This window comes from Vulpes lagopus, chromosome 19 (genome assembly GCF_018345385.1).
Source record: "Vulpes lagopus strain Blue_001 chromosome 19, ASM1834538v1, whole genome shotgun sequence".
Lineage (NCBI taxonomy): Eukaryota > Metazoa > Chordata > Mammalia > Carnivora > Canidae > Vulpes > Vulpes lagopus.
In genome coordinates this window covers 12,487,855-12,496,622 of record NC_054842.1, presented here as the reverse complement: position 1 = coordinate 12,496,622, position 8,768 = coordinate 12,487,855, and the positions used below count along the sequence as shown (strand labels likewise).

At 36.9% G+C, this 8,768-nt stretch overlaps 1 pseudogene; it reads left to right on the top strand.

Annotated features, from left to right (window-relative positions):
* Positions 1–1,229: 1,229 nt before the first annotated feature.
* Positions 1,230–8,099, top strand: LOC121479069 (annotated as a pseudogene).
* The last annotated feature ends 669 nt before the right edge of the window (positions 8,100–8,768 follow it).

The window sequence follows — 8,768 nt, the reverse complement described above, 5'->3', positions numbered from 1 at the left end:
AAGAGGAAATCATCTAGGAAATGGAACAAAATCAAATAAATGGGAAATAGAAGAGATAATGAACATAGAAAACCACTCTACGAGGTTTAATCTCTAAATAATAGGAAGTCTGTAAAGAGAGATTTTGGAAACCAAAGGAAGGAAGTTATTAAAGAAATATGGAACAACATTTTCTACAAAGATGTAAGTCTTTAGTTTGAGAAGGCCTTCTCAGTGCCTGGTATAATAAGTGTTTTTTAAAAAAACCCAAGCCTAAAGTGAAACTTCAGAACATCATGGATTGAGAGAAGAACCTACAAGCTTCCTGGAAAACATCAGGTCATCAATAAAGGAACAAGCTTAAGGCGTCAAACTTATTATCAGACATGAAAGGGCTTAGAAATTTTGTCTCTCAAGTATCCTTTCTGCAAAAAGAAGATGTGGTATATATGACACAGAAGAACTCCCCAAGGAGTGCTGTAAAAAGACATCCTAGCATATCAACTGTTTAACCAGCCTAAACACAATCAGTTCGTAATAGATAAAACAAACAACAACAACAACAAAAATAGTGGACTTTCACAAGAATGCTTTTAAGAAGCATGGGATAAATTTCAAAAAATAGGAAAAAGGAATAAAACTAAATAATATTAGTCATGTAGTGAAGAAAGCATATGTTTCTTCATTCAATAGCAAAAAAAGGAACCAATTGGAAACACTAGAAAATAAATGTACAAACAAAGCAGAGGAAAATGTAATAATTTTGAAGCATTGATAATGTAAGTGTAGCAGACTTAGTGACTTGCATTAATGGTTCAATTAATAATGGCTGTCCTGTATCCACACTTTCTGTAAACTCCCTACCAACACCCCAACTCTGGGCTATAGGATTTGATTTAGCTAATGCCACAGCAGCAAATGATCCAAGAAGAAAACATGAAAACGTACTGCATGTTTTAGCTCTCCTTCTTGAAGCCCTGCCACCACCATGAAAACAAACACAGGTTAAACTGTTAGGAGGATTTGAAAAACACATAGAGGAAAACTAAGTCATCAAAGCTGCAGCAATTCTAGACCAACCAGTTCTCAGCCTAATCCAGCATCCAAATACAGCCATAGGAGTGAGTCCATTGGAGACTGGCCAAGTCCAGTCAGATGAGCAGAAGCACTCAACTGACCTATAGTCTCATAAATAATAGGATCATCATTGTTTTAAAGGACTAAGTTTAGGAGTGATTTGTTATGCAGCAATGGCTAACACACAAGTAAAAGAACATTTATTAGATGCTAAGAATATTCTTCTTCAAGTGATAAAGAGGGTATTATATTGGTCCTGTTGTCAAGAAAATGTATTTCTACCCATCCCACTCGATTCAGCCAAGAACAATATTTATCTTATCACAATAATGTAAACTTCGTTTCTTGGATTTCAACATTTAGGAATAACTTAAAACCCAGAAGGCTTCATTAAGGTTACAGAACAGAATGTAACTCTTATTGATCTAAGAAATATAAAAGACAGCTGAAAACAACTGGGAAGAGAAAGAGGGGCTGCAGAAGAAGGTGGAATAAGCATAGAAGCCCCAAAGTGTTCATCTTACTTAGTAGAAGCAAGAACTATTGACAGAAGTTGATGGAACAACAACCAGAGGTTTAAATATATTAAAGTTGCAAGGTAATCAATGATGAGGAAGAGGTAGAAAAGCTGAACTAAATGAACACTACCTGCTTTCTGTTCCTTTAGCATGAGAGGTTGATTTTTTAACATTAAGGTATAAAATACATACAGGGATGTGCCTGAAGTGCACTCATCTTAAGTGAACAGCTTGGTGAATTTTTACATGTGTCTACACCATTGCAATCATCACCCAGATGGTGATATAGAACATTGCCAGCACCCCAAGAAGTTTCCTCATGCTTTTATCCAATCTAGGTACCATAAGTAACCTCTATTCTGACTCCTGTCATCATTCATCTGTTTTCTTTTTCTGTTCTTGAACTTCAAATACATGAAAGTATAGAGTATGTGCTCTTACTGTTTGTCCTCTTTTATTCAACATGAGATTCACTTATGTTGCTGCATGCTTTACTTCATTCTTTTTATTGCAGTGTGGTATTCCATTGTATAACTATATCAGAGTTTAGCCATTTTTCTGTTGATGGACTGTTCAGTTTCCAGATTAGGGCTATTGTGAAAAAGTTGCTATGAAAATTCTTATATTTGTCTTTTGGTGTGGATCTCATTCAAGTTTTTGTTTTGTTTTGTTTTGTTTTTTATTTTTTAAGTATAATTGACATGGGGCAGCCTGGGTGGCTCAGAGGTTTAGCGCCACCTTCAGCCCAGGGCCTGATCCTGGAGACCCAGGGTCGAGTCCCACCTCCGGCTCCCTGCATGGAGCCTGCTTCTCCCTCTGCCTGTGTCTCAGCCTCTCTCTCTCTCTCTCTCTCTCTCTCTCTCTCTGTGTCTCTCATAAATAAATAAAATCTTTTTTTAAAAAGTATATATATATAAAAAAAGTATATAATTGACATACAGTGAAAGGGAATATAAGGGAAGGGAAGGAAATGTGTGGGAAATGTCAAAAAGGGAGACAACATAAAGACTCCTAACTCTGGGAAACGAACTAGGGGTGGTGGAAGGGGAGGAGGGCAGGGGGTGGGGGTGAATGGGTGACAGGCACTGAGGGGGGCACTTGACAGGATGAGCAATGGGTGTTATTCTGTATGTTGGCAAATTGAACACCAATAAAAAATAAATTTATTAAAAAAATAAAAATAAAATAAAAAAGTATAATTGACATACAGTGTTATATTCATTTCAGGTGTATACAATATAATAATCGAACAATTCTCTGCATTACTCAGTGCTTATCACAGTAAATTTACCATTAATCCCCTTTACCTATTTAACCCATCTCCTTCACCGTACCTCCCTCTCTGGCAATTACCAGTGTTTTCTCTGTATTTAAGAGTAGGATTTTTTTTTTTTGGTGTCTTTTTGTCCTTTGTTTTGTTTCTTAAATTTCACATATGAGTAAAATCATATGGTATCTGTCTTTCTCTGATTTGTTTCACTTAGCATTATGCTTTCATTCTTTTTTTTTTTTAAGATTTTACTTATTTATTCATGAGAGACAGAGAGAGAGAGAGAGAGAGAGAGAGAGGCAGAGACACAGGCAGAGGGAGAAGCAGGCTCCATACGGGGAGCCCGACGTGGGACTGGATCCTGGGTCTCCAGGATCACACCCTGGGCTGAAGGCGGCCCTAAACCACTGGGCCACCAGGGCTTCCCTAGATTTCATTCTTTTTTATGGATAGGTAATATTTCATTATATATATTATAGATTACAGATGCTCATTATATATATATATATATATATATATATATATATATATATATATATACACCATTCATCTATGTAGACACTTGAGTTGCTTTCATATCTTGGCTATTGTAAATAATGCTGCAATAAATATGGGGTGCATGTATCTTTTCAAATTAGAGCTTTTGTTTTCTTTGGGTAAATACCCAATAGCGGAATTCCAGGATCATATAGTATTTCTATTTTTAACTTTTTGAGGAAATGCCATACTGTTTTCTATAGTGGTTGCACCAGTTTGCATTCCCTCCAGTATTGCATCTTCCAGTATTCCTTTTCTCTCCATCCTCACCAACGCTAGTCATTTCTTGTCTTTTTGATTTTAGCCAGTGACTCTCATTCTTTTTTTTTTTAATTTTAATCTTTTTTTTTAAAGTAAGCTCTACACCCAATGTGGGGCTTGAACTCTCAATCCTGAGATCAAGAGTCACATGTTCCACTGACTGAGCCATCCAGGCATCCCCAGTGACTCTCATTCTTCACTCAGGTCATTTTTACTTGCAGTTTCCTCTACCTGGACTACTTTGCCTCCAGATCTTCGCAAGGCTGGCTCTCTTAGTGTTCAAGATTCAGCTGTCAGCCAGAGGCTTAAAGGAGCAGGCTAGGACTTGGAACACTTGGGAGCTGGCTAGACATCCCTCTCTCTTATAATTTCAGGGCCTCTCTATGTGGTTTATTTTTGTGTGCTAGATTGAACTTCCTCACAGCATGGCAGTTTCAGGGCAGCTGGACTGTTTTCTATGGCAACTGAAAGTTTCAAGAGAGTATTCCAGCAAATAGGGGAAATCTTATCATCTTTTATGACCTAGCCTTGGAAATCACAAGCATTGCTTCTACTATGTTCTACTGGTTACAAGTAAATCACCAATCCACCTAGATTTAGAGGTAAGGAAAATATACTCTACTTCTTGATAAGTGAATTGTAAGATTCTAGATGAGTATATGGGGATAGAAGATGCTGTTACAGCCAATTATTGGAAAATATACTCAATGATACTGCCCCATACTCCATGCGGTTTTCTCCATAGTACTTTTTATTATTGGATATTGTTTCTTTGCTTTTGATTGATCATCTCTCTTTACTAGACTATATGCCATAAAAGGGCAGGAATCCTCTCTTTATTATTCTCTTCCCTGTCACCAGTATCTGAATAGTGATGGCACACAGTAGGTATTCAATGCATTGTTGAACAAAATAATAAGGGTTTTGTAACAGGGAAACTAGAGATGCTTCAGGTTAATAAACCAAGTAATGGAAGTATGAGCACATTACTTAAGGATGAGGACATAACTACTCAAAGAACTAAAACTAGAAATAGTTAAATTAGTTGCCTGTGGGGTGTAAGAGGAGAAAGGAAATAGGGGTTGGACACTTAGTGCTTTTCTGTGGCACTTGAGGGGGGATTTTTAAAATCCATGTACTTTAATATCTTAGATATTAAAATTTTGGTAAGATTTAGTTGAAAACAATCATTGTAGAAAATATGCAAGAACAAGAAAAGAGCAAAAAGCTAACTTAGGAAGGCTTTTTTGTGATACCACCACCCAGAGAAAGCTGCTGTGAACATTTTGGTCTATTACCTTCTTGTTAAGAATAGGCGGTTCTGAATCTTGCCCTTTTATTAATTCTATTAATTCTATTGTGAGGATTGCTCTGGGGTAGAAATACTGCCTGGCAGAGATATGTGACCTAAAGATTCTGTTGCTTCTTGTTTCCCCTACTTAGAGATCTGCATAATTATGCCCTTTGTCTTTTTTCTTTCCACCCCAGGGAACTGTGTTATACCCACTCTTTTTTTTATACCTACTCTTTTCCTGCCCATCTTTCTTGTTCAAGGACATTGTTAAGTTCATTACTGTGTCTTTCTCCTTAGCCACAGGACAGAGGTGTGTCTTGGTTACCCATTGCTACATAACAAACTACTCAAAACTTAGTGATGTAAAACAACCATTTTTTTTTTTATCACTTTGCACAGTTCTATTGGCCAGGAATTTGAACAAAGCAAACCACTGTCATCTCTGCTCCACATGATGTCTGCTGGGGCATAATGTCCATCATGTCTGATGCTTCCAGTAGGATTATTTTTCAAGGGTGAGCGGTGAGCGCTGATGGGAATGGCTTAATTGGGATCATATATGGCACTTCACATTAACTCTGGCTGCTGGGTGCCTAGCTTCTCCATGTGGTGTCAATGCTTTTTCCTCTCCACATATTCTCTCCAGGGATATAGTCAGCCTTCTTGCATGGGAACTCAGGGTTCCCCAGAACTTAGGCCTAGAACTCTATCTGCATTCTGTTGGCTGAAGCAGGTCACAGGCTCAGTCCAGATTCAAGGGGAAGGGAACACATAGGGCATGAATACTAGGATGCATGGGTCACTGGGGCCAGCAATGTAACAGATTGCCACTGAGTCAGATGGATAAGAATTCAAATCCTGGCTTCTTGCTAACTATATTTCCTTGGCCTGATTTCTTTCATTCTCTCTTTTTTTTATTTTGAAGATGAAAACACTTATTAAATTAAAACATTGACTATAAAGTCAAATGAGCATTACTCTTTAATCATATAAACTATAAAATAAATCGAGTCTAGTAGCTATAGAGCTTCAAGTAACACAAAAGACAGGTTTCTCCCACTCCCCTCTCCTAGGATTTATCACATTAATATACATACATAAATAAAATCAACATCATCATTATGCTTTTTTTTAATTTTACCACTATGCTCTTTTTTAGCATTAGTCCTTCTCTTGGATTTTGAAGTATAGAAGCATCGATAACAAATTTCAAATAATATACACACAAGCACACATAAGCACACACAATAGTAAGTGTGAAAACATTTCCATGGTTAAAAAGCTCTTGATATTTACCACTCAACAATTTTCTCAGGTCACCTTTAAAAACGCTTTTAGGTTAACTATTGTAAACCCAAACACTACAGTTCTGTACTATCCATCTTCAGAATTCAGGAAGCAGATCAATATTTGAGCTACAGGCAATTAAATCTATAAGCAAATCTTCTAAAGGGGCTTAATATGAGCAAGTACAATTCTCAAAATTATTTATTTATTTATTTATTTATTTATTTATTTATGCTGAAGTATAGGATTTTTGTTTTTTTGTTTTTTTGTTTTTTGTTTTTTTGAGGTATGATTTTGACACACAATGTTATATTCATTTTAGGGGTACGACACAGTGATTTGAGAACTCTATAATGCTGTGCTCACCACACATGTAGCTCCCCATCTGTCACTATAGAGTGCTATTACAGTACTATTGACTATATTCCCTATCCTGTAACTTTTATCCATATGATTTATTCCTTTATTACTGGAAGACTATACCTCCTACTCTCCTTACTGCTTTTGTCCATCTTCCCACCTACCTCCCCTCTGGCAACCACCAGTTTGTTTTCTCTATTTATGGGTGTGTTTCTGCTTTGTTTGTTCATTTGCTTTGTTTTTTAGATTCCACATGTAAGTGAAACTGTATGGTATTTGTCTTTCTCTGTCTGACTTATTTCACTTAGGTCCATCCATGTTGTCACAAATGGAAAGATTTCATTCTTTTTTATGATGGAGTACATTCCTCTGTGTGTGTGTGTGTGTGCGTGTGTGTGTACCATGTCTTCTTTATCCATTCACCTGTGGATGGACACTTGAGTTGCTTCCAGTCTTGGCTGTTGTAAATAATGTTACAATAAACATGAGGCTGCATTTATCTTTTTGAATTAGTGTTTTCATTTTCTTTGGGTGAATACTCAATAGTGGAAGTAGTGGATCATATAGTATTTCTATTTTTTAATTTTTTAAGGAGCCTCCGTACTGTATTCCACAGTGACTACAACAATTTACATTCCCACCAATAATGCATGAGCGTTCCTTTTTCTCCACAGCCTTACCAACACTTGTTATTTCTTGTTTTTGTTTTTTTTGTTTTTTTTGATACTAGCTATTCTAACAGGTGTAAGGTGATATCTCATGTGGCTTTGATTTGTATTTCTGTGATGATGAGTGATGTTGAGCACCCTTTAATATGTCTGTTGGCCAACTGTAGGTCTTCCTTGGAAAAATGTCTACTCTGGTCCTCTACCCATTTGTTAATTAGATTATTTGGTTGTTGGGTGTTGAGTTGTATAGGTTCTTTATATATTTTGGTTATTAACCCCTTATCAGATATATATTTTGCAAATATTTTCTCGCACCCAGTAGATATCCCTTTCATTTGGTTGATGATTTCCTTTGCTGCGCAAAACCTTTTTATTTTAGTGAGGTCCTGATAGTTCATTTTGTTTCTGTTTCCCATGCCTGAGGAGATATATCTAGAAAAATTTTGCTAAGGTCCTTGCAATAATTTCTTAACCTCTCTGAGCCACCATATCCCTCCTTATCTGTAAAGTAATTAGTATATAAGTCCACCTGGGCAGAACCACTCTATGCATTGAATAAGATAAATATTGTGCTGGGTGCAGTCATTGCATAGTGTTTCATAGAAGGGACTTGAGTGTTAGAAAGATGTGCAGAGTGGTCGTGGGGTCATTTTTGGCATCAAGGCTGTCGCACTCATGATGTAATTTACATTGTTTGTGACCACTGGATGCATACACTTCTGCCTGTGGGATTTGTGGTCGGATGTTATCTAGATAGAAAGAATGATGAAAAGCTAACTGCTTTCTGGAACAAGAGTTTGTTGTTTAAGAAGGAATTGAGATGCAATGAAGGAGTCTCCTGGAAGTAAAGGCTTTGACTGAATTACAGAATTCTCACATTTTTAAAATCAGGAGAGAAATAAAAATACATTCATTATTTAAAAAAAAAAAGGTGTGCAAATGGTAAAGCTGATGGACCCACAAGAATAAGCTCCTGGTAACCTGAAGACACCTTTGGGAGGGCTTTAGGTTTCCAAGGATCAAGAAGTTGGAGCCAATGGTAGTTAAAAAAAAAAAAAAAAAAGTGCTCTCAGAAAAATAAGATATTATCATATGGTTCTAGGGGTGAAGAATTTCTTCTCTCTCTTCCATTTTGAGTTACTTTCTTTTATTTACCAACCTCTTCACTCTATTTCAAGTTTACTCTTCCTTTTCTTGTCTCTCATACTAATTTTCTCTGCCTAGTAACCCTTTGTTCTCTCCAAACCCTGGAGCCTGAGGAAGTCCTTTCCATTTGTTTGTTATTTGCTTTGTTTTTCAGATTCTACATGTAAGTGAAATCATACAGTATTTGTCTGACTTATTTCACTTAGGTCCACCCTCTCCTATAGAAGAGAAGTCCCTTTAAGCCTAGTCTCCATAATTGGACACCACCCACTCTGGAGAGACAGGACTCATACCCCAAAGGAGACCCCTAGAACAGTAACCTTCCTCTAGCCTTTTGCTTTGTCACTTTAACTGTGAGGCTCCTCCCCAAG